General features: G+C 38.4%; 1 long non-coding RNA gene across 5 annotated transcripts in view; it reads right to left on the bottom strand.

Moving 5' to 3' along the window:
• Positions 1–15,577, bottom strand: part of LOC138689560 (uncharacterized) — a 201,002-nt gene that overhangs the window by 57,433 nt on the left and 127,992 nt on the right. The gene's annotated exons all lie outside the window — the stretch shown is intronic.

Below are 15,577 nucleotides of genomic sequence, written 5' to 3'. Positions count from 1 at the left end.
AACACTATCCCAAGTGTACTTTGAACTTACTCCTTTTCCATTAAAATATTATAGAGGATTACTATGGAGGCATGGGTGGGGACTGATTTGTTTGGGGCTTTTTCTTTCAGTCCTCTTTTGCTTCTTACTGTTTACACTTTACTGACCTGACAATATCTCATTTTCCTCTTCTGTGTCATTTAATAATATTGTCCTGTATTCTATACCTTAAATATGCTAAATCTATACCATAGAGATAAATTATAGCTGTCATGTCATATTTCTTCTAAGGAAAAGTTTAAGAGGACTTCAGAGTTGTAGAAATTCAGCAACACTCTCAGGTGACAGCAGGATGGTTTTAATAGAATCTGAATGAGACAAAAGTTAAGATCTTTTTACCAGAAACATATTTAAGCAATTATGGCAGAGTATATCAGCAGATTTTAACTGAATCCATTTGTTAAAGGAAAAATATTGAATAAACAGAAGTGCTCACCTTGGCTTTGAAATTTTAGATTGTTATAATGCTTCAACCAGTCTTAAAATCCATCTTTCCATGTATCCCATACTTTTCTCAGTGAACGGGGGAAACGTTTTTTCTCAGTATGATTCATACAACCGACCACAGAATGATGAAAAATGGTGAACAACCATCAAGGCTTGATTTTGCCTTAAGATACTGACATCTATCTTCTACTGATGTTAGTGACCCAAGGTCAAAACTAAGCCATAATTGTCAGGCAAAAAATGTTTAATGATAAAAGCACAGGACTGGAAGTTGGAAACTGCTGTGGATTAACACTGCCTTCTTCCGCTGCCTTGTACATACATCAGCAGGTGCCTCAGTCTCAGGCTATAAAATGACCTTTATGGATTTTCCAGAAAAGACAGGATTCTTTCACCCAGGACAGCTAAGCTGGGAGCAGGCCAAGAATTTACATGCAAGTGGGAGAGCAGCAGAATCAGTTGTCAAAACTGGGATGTCCATATTCCAAGCAGATCACCTGAAACCTGGGCTAGAGATCAGCTAGTGTTTCACCGTGCCTGTTCAACTGTTTCATTTGTACAAGTATAGACATAGTGTCTTGAGAAGTAGTTTAACAAACCAGCAGATTTTACACCAAAGCAGATGGGAACCACGGAGCAATTCAGTAACACAGTGCTACATTGAAGGGAGGAAGGGAGAGAAGTGGAGGTAAGGGGGATGAAGAGAGAAAGAAGGAGGTAGAAGCAGGGATGAACAGTTGGGAGGGTAGCGTCTTAAACTGCTGCACATAGATATGGCACAAAAATCTGATTACATCCTGCTATTTTTAAAATATTCAATGTAACTTTTGTCAAACAAATGCACTAAGTGAGTGCATCCTGATTCTCAGGATGACAACATATTAACCAAAAGACCACAACTATATTTCTGTGCCTAACAAGTTCAGTAATTATCCATTAGAATTCATGGAAACCAAATTATTTTTTTCCCCTTCTAAAATTTCTTCCATTTTATATCAGTACTGTCTGACCAGCCTTCACTGTCACTGGAAGTATAAACTTGTAGACATGATCACAGATCATTTTCTGCTCTTGACCTCTTCCAGACACAGGGTACTTCTCTTTTATTATACATTACTGGTACTCATCTTATTATCCATGAAGGCAAAAATTCCAGTTCACACCTTCATAGTCTCTCACCTTGATGCTGTCTCCCCTTCCCCTTCAGCATTCTTCCCTCACTACGCTTCAATTCCTTTCCTGCCTGTTGATCCTACCACAGTACTCTGGTAATACTTTGAATTGGGCGGAATTGCCTATTCCTCAGTTTGGAGAACTACAAGTGATACTGGGGTTTGAATGCTAGCATGCTTCAGAGTGTGTGTTTGCTAAGGTAGTGAATTTGATTGATAGATTCCCATATTTAAAAACTTTACACCCCCCCACACACACACATATACCCTCCCCGCCCCCGCCACACATACCCTTCACTAACCAGAACCTAAGAATGGATGAGAGAAATTTTCTGAGAAACAAAGGTTGAGTCTCTGCCTGGATTCTTGCATAACATGTAGTCCTATTAGTAAGGAGCAAACATCCTTCCCTCCAGCCCCCCACCCCCACCTCTCTCTCACCTTGGAAAAGTTACAAGATTCTGAACAATTTCTGCATAATCTATTTTACTTCCTCAAGCGAGCAGTTACTGCTGCTAATATCTTTTTTAAGAATTCTGTTCAAGTGCAACCTTGTGAAAAGCCTGCTAAAGTTCTGGGCTTAATATCAGCCAACATCTGGGCATGGAAAAGTCTCTTATAGGGAAATCTTACTAAATTAAAATGGTTAGATATATCATTTTTATGAGTTTTACCTAAATCCCAGGGTATATGGTAAAATATTTTTTCCCAGTTTGGGGGAATACTTGCTTCCCAATTTGGAATTTGCTTTGTGGTTGTAATAAACTGGCTTGCTGGAAACCTTCAGTGTTAAAAGGCCCTAAAAAAGCTTAACTGAAATTTTCTTTAGAGTCAAATGTGTTAACATCAATAAAATGGGGTGATATTATTTCCCATATTTGGAATAATTTGTAAGAAACTTCATTTAAATGCAGAGATTATTCAAAGATTTAATTAGAGATTATTTTCTCCTTTAAAGTAGGAAACAGTTTTCTCCCTCTTACAGTGATCTGAAAGGTCTAAAATTGTTTAAAAAATTAACTGAAACATAGGGAAAACTATGTTAAATTATTATTGTTTACTATATCACTATTAAATGTGATTCTAACACATTTAACTTTAATTCAACATATCATGATTTTGTGGACAACACAAAGAAATACACACTTTCCTAAAAACAGTATTTTGATAATATATATGGGGGAAAAAGCAATAAGACAATTCTCTGGATATCTTCCCTGGCAATATCAGTTTCAAAAAAAAAGTGAAAACCACAGATTTTATAATTTTATAAATTGGAAGTTTCCGTTACAAAAAAATTAGTATCAGAAATTATTTGGTGTTAAATTGCCATGTTTGGGACATGCCAGGTGTGACTCAACTGAAGCGAGTTCAGCTGCAGTTGACAGCTTCCAGAGTGTTCAGTGACTGTATGATATGAACAATTAAATGACAATGGATTATCAGAACTGAAGCTCTGAACTCAAATGCCAAGAATTATCCCAACAAACCTAAGCTTGTTAATAGTATTAAGTGTAAGATGCTTGCTAGAGTCCCCATACAGTCAATACCACTTCCCCAAAGCAATATTATCCGGGCTTAAGCTAATGGGTTGAATCACCCTCTCTCAACAATTATTTTACCCTAAATTTCAAAAATTTTGAGGCCTAAAATTAGAGTCCCTTCCAACCATTTACAGGAAAGGGCCTTGCATCATCTGATGCTAACATTGGAGGTCAAAACTATCCGAATGCCTGATGATTGATCATTGGTAGATGGCTTACAGGTGTGTTAGGAAGGTAAAATGCCATAGGACATTCCAGGAGACTACAATAAGCATCTGGAACTGATAAATCTGGAACTGAGTTTGTGCTGGAAAATCACTCATGAGAAGACCACTGAAAAATCTCATAAGAGCAAGTTTATACAAACTTAATACAACAGGCTTTTGTCTTGATGGAGCTTTAATCATTACTGCTTAAAGGTTGAAATAATGTTCTGGAGTCATCTATTTCTTTCCATTGCCTCAAAGGCATCTTGGTTGACTAGGCTTCTAAGTTAGACATCACAGTGAAGTTTATGTAGTTGGGATGTTCAGTTCCTAAGAACTCAGTATACTTACATTGTAAAATATCTACCTAAGAGGCCTCAAAGTACCTGAGTCATAGCTGGGATTAATCCCCCCCGCCCCCTTGTGTTTAAGAAGGAAACCTCTATAGTACACAAGGATCTGAAGAAATTTTGAAAATGGAATACAGACTAAAACATAGCCAGCTACCAAGGGTAGTTAATGCAGTCTTAAATCAACAGCTATCTTTGTTAAGATATCTGATTTTTCTGGAGAAAAAAACAGATTAGTTCTCTCTCATCCAGACTAGTGAAGGAACCGGCAGAGTGCCACAGCAAATTACTGGTGAAGTTGGAGAAGGTGGGAATTAGAAGGAAAGCTGTACAGGGGGAAAGAACTAGTTATACAAGACAGAAACAGGTCATAGTTACAGATTTATCCCTTGTCTGGGAGGCTACTGCTAAAATTTTTGATGGCTCATTCTTGAGACCCATCTTGTTTAATCAGAAAAAATTCAGAATTGCTTGATGAAATATGCAGATGGCAATGTTGGGAGGTATTTTTCAATACAAATAATTATAATATCATGCAAGAAAAAAATAGAACTCTAGGATTGGAATAATGGAAATGGGGTGACATTTAACTGTTCAGAGTGCAAGGTCAATCACTAACAGATTAATAAGAATTTTTGCATTAAATTTGGAGCTCATCAGATCGTAAAAACATAGGAAGAAAAATACGTTGTCATCTTTTGAACAATTAATTTAACAATGAGGAGCAGTACAACATGGCTAATAAATAAATAAATAAATAACCCCCCCCCCAACAAATCAAACGCTACCCCGATATCCAAAAGGCACTGGTGAGTTAACTAGACCATGTTCTGGAATAGAGCATTCGATTCAAGTCACATATATTTAAGCAAGATGAGTCTAATAACAGAGTCTCCGAGAACAGCTACTATTGACCAGAATAGTATGGGTCTTATAAAAGAAAACTACAAGACTGACTTTTTTTTTTAAGTAGCACAATGGAGTCTGAAGGGCAAGAACTGGTCTCATTAGGAAGGAATATACCTGGAAAGACAAAGCAGCACCCAAGATGAAGGTACAAGAACAAAGGAAAATACACTGACCATGAATAAGGTCAAGTTCAAAACCAGGGAAAAAAATTTCACATGGAATAAATTTCTAGCAGCAGTTTCCCAGTAAGACCAGTTGTTTTAAAGTTCTAGAAAGGATTCATATTCCGGTTGTTTCTAATAGCAGAAGAATGGATTATGACTCCAGAAGTCCCTTTGGTTAGGAGAAGCCTTCTGAAAGCAGAGTAAGCCTAAGATCTAACAGCTTACTGTTTATGTAAATAACGTTTAGACAACTTACTTAACAGTAAGTGGTACTTTGCAACATATGTTGCCTGTATGCACATGTGGCTGAAAGCACATATACCTAATTTTTAAGTCTGAGCATTACCATATAAGCACACCTGCTCTCCACTCCTATGTATAGTACATGAGAAATAAAGGAGTAGGCTATCTCTGTTTCTTTCAGTTAAAATAATAGCAGGACTCCAATGAAGTGGGTGAGGGGAGTAGGTTTTGATGCATCTTGGGGCAGTATAGCTCAAAGAATATCCAGTTACTGTTAAGCACAATTGCCTTTTTCTGCAAAGTATTGTTAGTCTGCACATTCCTACTGTTGTATTGCAGCATCTTGTAACTCCCACAGATCATCAGAGGAAGACTCAGAGAGAAAAGGAAAAATAGGAAAGGGCAACTGTCCAAACCAAAGGTCACAGACAGAAGTCCATACAACAACTCTACAGGCAACCAAATGAGAATTTCCCTCCAAGATGCTGTTCAGATAATCTTTGAGAGCTTGAACAAGCCACAGCAGGTGTTTTTATCTTGGTTCTGACAACTGCAGCCCCTAGCATCTACTAAGTTATCTAATAAAACTCTTTTGGAGTAGAGACCCGGAAATAGGTTGGCTTTGGAAGGTAACATTTCTCAAGGTCTTTTGTGCTTTTTTTCCCCCTGGATTACAGGAACAACACTGAATCACCTAATATTGCAGAAAATCACTTCAAGAATGTGGTCCTGAATTTCCCGTTCATAATCCATTTGGCTGAAATAGTTTAAGCCATCCATCTGAGTGGATCTTCTAGCAGATAAAACATTGATAAGCTAGTCTGGTGCCACTTAAACCATTTCTGCAGACTCAGTGTCTCCTGATGCAAGAAGGGCAAATACGCAAATTAAGATTTTCAGCTTTCATAAGGCCAGAGGAGCTTCTATTCTTTTGTTGTTGTTGTTGTAGCTGTCATAAAACCGTTTTCCTGCCAAAACATGGGAGAGGTCTCTCTGCCCCTCAAAATCAAAAGAGAAGCCACCACCTGCTGCAGCAGATACTTATGACAGAGTAAAACATTTCCTTGATTAAGATGGTGAGAAGTCAGCAATTACAAAACTTCAGGGCACATAGTATCCAGAATCCTGACAACGTCTCATTTGCTTTGTTAAATAACTTGCACACTTGGGCAGTGAGGACTGAGTCAGTAAAGATGGAGTCACAGCTTCTGGCACACCTTCAAAGGTACTGATTAGAAGGTACCAAATGAATAGAAGCTAGAGTTGTAGCATTTCATTTGCACTGAAGTTCTCAATGACTGTTCTTAATTTCTGTCTAGGCATTTAAGAGTAGGAGCACGAATAGAATCTGACAAGCCAAAAAGAGCCCTGAAGTCTTGGATCAAGATTTGGAGGGACCTGCTGAGTTTTATTCTGCAAAGAAAGAGCAACTGAAGATGCCAAATGATAAGTGTCTTTAGGAGACTGGCTGCTTTGTGACCTGGACGTATATGGATAAGCATCCTGCCTGAAGTGCCAGATCAAAATATGAAGGAGGAAAAACAGCAGTCTGTGCTACTCATGTTATTACCAATCAAAGGAAAATTGCGATTTGTATGAGCTCTGATGCCTCCTTCGCCACCAGCTAGTAAGTTGCCTACATAGCTGAAGGTATAAATTTCAAGGGAAAAAAAAGGAAAACTACCTAATAGGACTCCAGGAGAGAGGTGAAATGTAGACTTACACATCTTAACAGAAATAATAAAGGTGTGGGCAAAGCTGTCAGAGTAACTTCCCACAGCCAGCTAACTGTGACTGAAGGCACAGATAAAATTGGTGGTAAATCAGAAGAAATGTCTAGGGCTCCGTACAACATAAGCAGTTCCTAATATGAAGCATAGGATATTCTAGAAGTGGAAGACCATCCAAAAAAACCCTGTATTTTGAAAATTCAAAGGAACTCAACGTTTATTTGGTGAAGTAACAGGCCCAAGCATTTCTTGTCCTCTGCCTTCTCATCAGACTGCATCACAGCCAGAAGGATATTCAAAAGTAGGTTTCATGAGGCTCTCTGTACTCCTCATCCCCTTGAGGATGGAAGTTCAAAGAATTCAAAGAATAAGATGACATTAGAGAAACTGCCTTTGCAAGGCTGTGCATGGGGGCTTGATCTCTTACCCTAGTCACTGAGCTGTAAGACACCCTTTTTTCTGGCTGGAAGAAAAGGCAGGGTTGGGCACCACCCAAATGCTCAAAGCTACTCAGATCTGAGACAGATCTAACAGATTTACCTCTTCTGCCTCTCTTAACAGGATTCAGATCCCTAAGCGTTTTCTGAAGATAAGCTTCTCTCTGAGACAATAAAGACTTCTAGTATGACCATTTGATAAAGGTGTAACTTCCTACCGCTTATGAGGCAGTTTGAGAAATCCATCAAGAAAAACACGAAAGGGATAAAAAGCTTAAAAAAAAAAAAAAAAGAGAGACACAGACAAAAGAAGATTTAAAACAATCCAAAAAAAGCTTTACAGGATAAATGCAGGGCCAAGAAGGAGTAGGACGTGGTTTAAACCCAAGCTGCATTTACCATGTGTTCCCCCTTTTACCATGTGTTCTGTCCATAGCATGGGCATGGGCATAGATGCACCAGACGGGTAATGCTAAAGCAAAGAGGCTTATTCACACCCACAACAGGAAGATACATACGGTAAATCACCCACAGGGAAAGCAATCATTTGAATGTCAATACAAGTATATGTACAGTTATATAAAAAGCAAATTTGCATAGACCTGTAAATATGGCTAGCAAATCCTATTCTGGATGGTAGTAGTGTTAAGACAAAAGTGGTACCATTCCTATCAACAACAGGAGTGATATGTGAGTTGATAAAGCACCTTACACTCAGTGGGAGACAATTTCTACTAATTCAGAAATTGACTTAAGAGATCAGAAAGAACGCATACTGTCCAAAGAAGGAAGCCCTTAAATTCCCTCATTTGGAAGGAGAGAACAGTCAATAGATAGTGCAACAAATTAGAGGAAGATTCTAAAGCTGAGAGAGATATCAATATAATAGAAAAATAGCAGAGAAAGGTCTTCCTGTAATTATGGATAATATTTTGTGCCGTTAAACTAAACTGCATATGTACAAAGCAAAACAAAACAAGGCAAAAAGAGTAAGATCTGAATTAAAAAAAAGTTATTGTTTCCACTACCAATATCTCTTTTCGTAACAGAACAGACACCAAATTCATCTTCAAAGTCACTCTTGAGTTCACAAAACTGAAAGGTGTTACACAGGTGATTTGCAGATACAAAATATTTTACTCTTTTTAATATCTGTGGTGGAAGTTTTCAGTTATGTATATGTTAGGAAATGCAGCTATATGACTATCTTCTAGCTTATGTCAAAATTATTTTCCATAATTACTACTTAGTAAGCCTTGGGTCAAATTTTCCTTTCACTTACACCATTTAAATGAGACTTGAGTAAAGTTTCTTTGCTGTTTCCAAGAAAAGGATTTTGCTCCCAGTCTTTTCATTAAGTGCTGTTGAAAAAAAAAGACAGCATGTCAGATCATATCAATGTACTGTCTGACAGAGCTGTAGCCATTTACACAAAATCAGAATCTAGCCTACTATCACAGATTAATTGTGAATTTTTAAGTAATACAATCAGAAGGGAATAAAATCCTTTCCACTGTTACTTCTACCATCATGAACAGAATACAGAATTTCCCTCCCATCTTTCTACTGTAACTTTAAATAATCTTTTTTGCTACATATGATGTATTAGTTCCCTTAAATATCCCTGCAAATGTCACAGTATAATGCAAGTGCCGAAAGTGCTATACAAAAGTTAGAGTGTTCATATTGCCTGAGAATTTAGATTTTTTTTTTAATGGAAAGGAAATAATATTTGAAGACTCAATGTAATATTACATTTATTTATATAGAATTAATATATATATATACACATACAAGCTATTGACACATGTATATACTTGTGTACACACATTTCAACGAGAACTTTACACTAGGTTAGAATATAGCCTTTTTAGTACTGAAATATACTGTTTTATGTGTGCCATCATATAAATTGCTACACCTAAGTTCTGTGTGTAGATTGGGGTGGACCTATATGAAATTCATACCTAAGGGATACAAATGCTTTGTTTCCATTTGATCTTTTAAGCTTTCATAACCATATACATATATTAGATACAAAAATGCTTTATTTCTTCTTTTGAAAATCCCCTTAATTCCATTGTCATTCTCCACTGTTGTGCCAAAATCTCCTTATCCCATTCGGCCACAGCTCAAAAATGTGTGCACGTATTCATGCAGATACAGAAACATTGCTTGGCATAAGATGGCTTTGGAGATCAGTGTGTAAGGAGCTCCAGGCAAGCACAGCTAAGCATGTTGTCTATGAAGTTTCACAGTGACAGCACTGACAAAGCTTCGTGAGCTTCTCGGGAGTGTCCAGTGTCTCCTTAACATCCCTGTCCTCAAGGCAGAGGGCAGTTCCCAGCCCAGCCTTTTCCTGCCTGGTGCTACCTGTTTGCTCTCAGTTCCTGTTCTTTGCCCTGCCCTGCTGCCCACCAAGCTGCAGCCTGTGTAGGGGTTGGTTTCTGCTGACTGACCATTGCCATTTCTGCTGGCCATTGCCTTGAGGAGTAAGAGTGAGCTGTAACCGTCTCAACAGAGATGTTCAGGTTGAGTCTCTCTTCTCTATTTAGCCGTCTGTTTTCACAAAAACTTGTAGAAACCTCCAGCTTCTAACATTTCCAGTCCTCCGTCAAAATGTCCAACGGCTGGACAGACTATTTAACAGCAGGCTAATGGAAAGCATCCTTAGGAAACAAAGCTAAAACCAGCACTACCCACATATTCCAGGGACTGTGCCCATTGCAGGTAGCAAGGCTATTCCTGTTTATACACTTTGTTCGTGTCTTTCCCTTTGCCAGGGTAGACAACCATCAAGAAGAGAGTTTATCAGAGAAAATCAGTGCTGCAGCAATGCGACACGGAAAAACACTTCATTTCAGCTACAGATCTCAGCTGATCCCTTGCAACTGCAAGTCATCATCTTGTTGTTGCCTAGTCCTGCATTTTTCCTACTCCAGTTCTTGCTCTTTCCTCCAAATGCTCAGGGCTGTGTATCTCACGCTATCTCTCTTCTGGTACAAACCTGCCCCCGCAACTAATGACCCTGTAGGAACCACTTCATCTTTCTCAGCTGTGTGACACTGCAGACAAAAGAGCAGCTGTCCACCGTGGACACTCACAGCTCATACCAGTACCATTTCCAAGGAGGTCCTTAAACACAGAATATGTAGGTTAACCCACTACTGAGGACAAAAGGCAAATACACTCAGGCTTGTCCTCAGATGTAGAACAAACAGCTGTTCAGCACTTGGTACACCAACTCTTCTAGCATCTGTACCGAGAAAGACACTGTGTATGTATACTACAGAAAACAACACAATAATGCCTTTCCAATGCATCATGAAAATGCAGGCACTTACTCTCATTTTTATATGTGCCCAGCTGTAGGAATGGGTGGAAAGAGGTGGGAAGTGTCTTTTCCTTTTTTTAACTTCTGTCATGTATAAAGGCAAAAAAGAGTATCCAAAAAAGCCTCAGGTTTAGCAACTTTCAGGACTAAAGCATGGTCAGCTTTGCAGTGCATTGAAAATTAAGCTTTGTAAGGTTCACACATTACCACTAACCTTAGTTTAAAGATAATAAAAGGTTAGGGAGGAGGCAGAGATGAGGGTTTTTTTCTCCTAGCTAGGTGAAAAGGAAAAACCAAACATGATGGTTGCAAAAAACCTGTATTCCACAACAAGTCCTTAAGACTCCCATGTGCTACATCAGCAGCAGTACATCCTCAATTTTTATTGTAATCTTGTGGCTTTTTATTTGTAACTTATATGAAAAGAATCACATTGATTGGGGCAGATTTAACTCAGTAAAACCTATTCTACTGAGATTGTCTGTGCTAGGTGATTTTATCAAGTTCTCTTTTGGTTTCATTTTCTTCCTCATCCCTATCCCCAGGGGAGATTGCAGCCCAGCTTGCAGAGCAAATTGCCCTAAATTGAGTTCTTTCTCTGCCATATACAGGCCTGCCTTTGGCTCCTCAGCTTGAAAACTTTATGCATTCTTATTTTTCTCCATCTTCCTTAACAACCCCCTTCTCTTTCCAATTAAAATGGAGAAGTTTGCACCGATACCTGCTCCCAATTAAATGAATACTGCATTACCAGCCACACTCTCCAGATCTCCTTTACCCTCCCTTCATTAGCCCTATTCCTCTGAGGTTTCCTGGCTGTCTGCCAGGGACTTATGGCAAGAATTCAAAATCTTGTACACTTTATCCCCTCAAAATCATTCTTGAATTTAAGCAGGCTGCTCCTTGGGCCCAGCATGAGAAATGCTAGTAACTGATTCAAAGGGGAGGGGAGAAAAGAAAGAAAATGATTTATTTAAAAGGTTAAAAAGCTCCCATAAAAGAAGATAAGCTAAAAGAGGTTAAACTTCCGGGCTAATTGGCTTCCGTTTCCTTTTAAAAAATCTTTCTGGAAGACAACAAATGACAGGAAGGTGTTCCTGTTTTATTTAAGACTATTCATGCCTACAGAAAACGCATCATTCTCTTAACACCTCAGGCATGTTCACTACCGCTCACTCAAATTATACACCCAGCACAGAAAAAAACCTAGGCAGTCAGAGGCTTAAGCAGCTGGGTTGTTGGGGGTTTTTAGGCCTTTCTTTAAAAAATCACCATCTAATTTTCCAACAAATGTGAGCACTGCAGTACCATGGCATCAGCCACTCTCATCTGACACTTAAAATAACTAACATCATGTCAAGCTGTCAGCAACGATAGCCATATTGGCAAGTCTGAAACAGCAGAGGGGAGTACTGTATCCTTGCATTACTACTTAAAACTATATAAACTCTCCTCATAGATCATGCAAGTTTGCTGCATTTATCGAACAATAATTTTTCAAATGGCTCAGCATAATTTAGTGCCTGAAGGCCCTTGTGTGGAACCGTAGTTTTTCTTGTGACCTGATTTGAAGCAGTCATTTAAACCCTTTAAAGCAAAATTCTGATATTAATGGTCTGATGCTCAGTGACTTCTTGTCTTGAAATCATACTCCCAAATCAAGAAGGTCTCCTTTCCTGTGGACTCTGGAAGAAGCATTTATCTTTTAAAATGCTACAATATTTTTGTAGCATTGTAGTAGTCTTCACAGAAGTTTTGCAGGAGAGATTTTTAGCAACCTGAATACCTTCAAATGGATTTACCCTCTCTAGTAAAGCCAGGGAAAACATGGGTTTTGTAGCATTGAATTCCTGTCTTCCATTTGCTGGCTGTTTATCACAAGCCACAGCTTCCCAGGTAATACTGAGCTGGTGAGAATAGTTTGTAGGAGCCAAGGGGGGGGGGGTGGGGGACGGACATGGTGCACGCGGCGGGGAGGGTTAACAGCTTGCTTTTAAGAATTTCAGTGACTTGGAGGCTACATGTTTAATTTTCTCTGTCTCTTCATTTCTCAGCCAATATTTCTTGATGTAGGGTGATTCCTGCCTAATGAAAGTAATCTCCTTGGAAAATTCTTTAAAAGTGAAGGAGGAAAAACCATCTCCTATTTCTGGAAGCTGCTTCTGATCTTGTTTTTCCCCTTTTATTAAATCTGTCTTTACTAATTACTGCTTCTCATTCCCTTTTACAGATGGAAACAGAAAAGGGTATTATGAGAGCTGATTGTAAAAATAGTAAATAATACAATATTTAGGTCTTATAAATTTCTGTAAGATCTTACTGCATTTACTCAAGCCATGTCCACAAGCAAGCGACAACACTCCCCCGCTCCTTCCCTTGCAGAAAGGTAACAAACAGCAAACTAGTGCAGGATCAGAACTGATATACACAATTTTTAGAGCCAACAGAAGGAAAAAGAAAAGTAGCCACTATGCAAAAATATGCAATGCATATATAGCGCTACAAAAAACCTAAACAATACGTTCTATCAAGTTAATAAAATACACTCTGAGAATTGACATAGTGTATTAAAATACCATAGAATAATTATTATTAAATAAAATAAACTCACTATATCCATACTAGAAAGTCTCAGAAAGGAACCACCACTATCTCAGTGCTAGCATACTGTTGGGCTACATTCAATATTATTAATAATCTCTGCTCAGGAAAGGGCACGTATAATACAAACCAAGAAAGAACTGTACTAAAGAGCTGCAGGTTAAATAATTCATGGATAAATAGTACGGGTACTTTGTACTACAGCACTTTCTGGACATTTGTGTGACCTACAAGCACCATCAAGCTATGGATGTGATGTAAGGTACAAAACAGTACTGTTTTCTTCAATGGTCTTGCTAATTTAAAGATTGGCCTTCAAACAAATTCAGGGCAGGATTTAAATCCTGAGGTCTTTGTTGTACTCTTTTAACAGATTCTGTCACTATCCAAGGAAAAAATGTAATCCTCAAAAAAGATGTGGCATTCTGGTATTTTTAAGCTTGATGCCATCCATCAGCAACAAGACCATGACCAGGAAGAAATTGCTGTGTTTAAAAGTTAGCTGCCAAAATGTGATAGTTTTTAGGTTTCTGATTCTTGGAGTGAAATCAAAAGTCTCTTGTTCAGTTCCCAGGTTCCTTAAATAGTACATGGGCAAAATGAGCTATTTTAGAAGGAGCCAGCAAAGCCCTGAGCTGTGAGCTACCTAAAATTATTATATTCAACAAGCAACTGCATTTTGGAAACTGCTAAAGACCAGCTCTTTACCTGTATTCCCAACTCAAGAACTGAAGCAGTACCTCTGTCTATAAGGGACCAGAACCTCGAACTTTCTTGCTGTGTTCTCCCTCCTCAGACTTACGGTGTGTCTCTCTTTGACACAGTGAATCTCAGTTTTGGCAGAGTTTCAACAGCAAGACTGGAGAGCATGATTTCCGCCCAGAGTAGCCTTGCATCTAACAGCAGAAGACAGACTTTGAACAGTGTAGATTTGAACCTGCTCAGCTAGAGGAAGGAATTGAGCACAAGTTTCGAGATAATAAAGAAAATTTTTTAAACATGTAGTCATTCTATAAAAGGACAAATTGTGCTTCTATTGACTTATTTGAGGAGTCTGATATTAAGTCAATAGCCACATTCTGATAGGAGTCTACTGCAGTTACCACGTGAGGCACATGCTGAGGCTGCCAACTGATTGAGTTTCTTAGAATTATACACTAAAAACAATTGTTTCTGGACATCATCTGGCTTGCACCTGGTGTAGATTCCCACCTGTTCTGCATGGTCAAAATTGGGATGGTCCTGACGAAGCTCACAAGTGCAATTCTATGCACCCAAGGAATTATAACTTAACAAAAAAGAAGCCTACATCTTCCTACTTAACCCCACAGTTAGATGGCACCTAACGATGGATTTTCAGTTTTAGACTTGGGTATCTAAATTCACTTTAGAGCCAGGTATCTAAATTCCCTCTGTCTTTTTTTGGATCTGCCTCTGGATTTACTGAAAGTTTTTTGTCTTTCTAGATAAGCTCACACTGCAGCCCAAATCTAAATTTTCCAGATCAAAATCTTTATCATACAGGTGTGTTCCTTGCTGGTTAGCTTCTATTTTTATGAATGAATGAAAGCCATCTAATTTTTTCTGACTCACATAAAAATACACATATTTTGGCATGCAAAGCATAGCCTGCAGAGTACTAAAAACAGGTCCAAAAAATAGATGGAGGGAAGACAGACCACTGCCCTGTGTTGCCACTGTTTATTGAGAAAGACTATTACTTAAGTTGTTTTCCTTGCACCAAGTGAGCCAATTTTCCCTTACTCTGTGAAAATCATCATCACTGATCTTCTAATTCATGTGCATTACAGATATCTGCAGCCCTGGAATAAAAATACTATACAAAAATAAACAAGATTCAAAGCAAAAGCATTTTTCTCCCCACTCAGAGATCTCTGAAGTTCTATTTTGAGATGTGTTTACCTTCAAAAGCTAGATGAATATATTTACAGTGCTCTTTTAAGGAACAGTAGAACTAGCCTTTCTATGAATTTCAACTACAACACACTTTCCAGTGTTAATTGGACCACATGCTTGGTTTGTTATTCCTCTCAGTTTGCAAAAGGCCCTGAATATGCTCTTAGAGACACCTCTCAAATGTTAAGCAATTAAATTGTACTTAATATTTCTATAGTTTGTTGGCAACCTCAAAAGGCACAATGAATCACATCCACCCTACTCTCATCAGACCCTATCAACATCACAAAGGAATAATTATTCATTGATTATGGCATAGTAAGTCCCCAACACCACGGACACATTTCATCCAACAGTTTTGAAACAATCTCCCTTCCCTGCCAAATACTTCCTTTTTACAGCTACAGACTGATCAGCTAGAATATGTCAGGCCATGGAAAAATTTGAAATAGCTACAGTGCATTAGAAATATAAAGACAAAATC

The sequence above is a fragment of the Haliaeetus albicilla genome, chromosome 17 (assembly GCF_947461875.1).
Source record: "Haliaeetus albicilla chromosome 17, bHalAlb1.1, whole genome shotgun sequence".
In the NCBI taxonomy this organism is placed as follows: Eukaryota; Metazoa; Chordata; class Aves; order Accipitriformes; family Accipitridae; genus Haliaeetus; species Haliaeetus albicilla.
The sequence above is the reverse complement of the archived record's forward strand: the minus strand, read 5'-3'. Positions and strand labels throughout refer to the sequence as shown.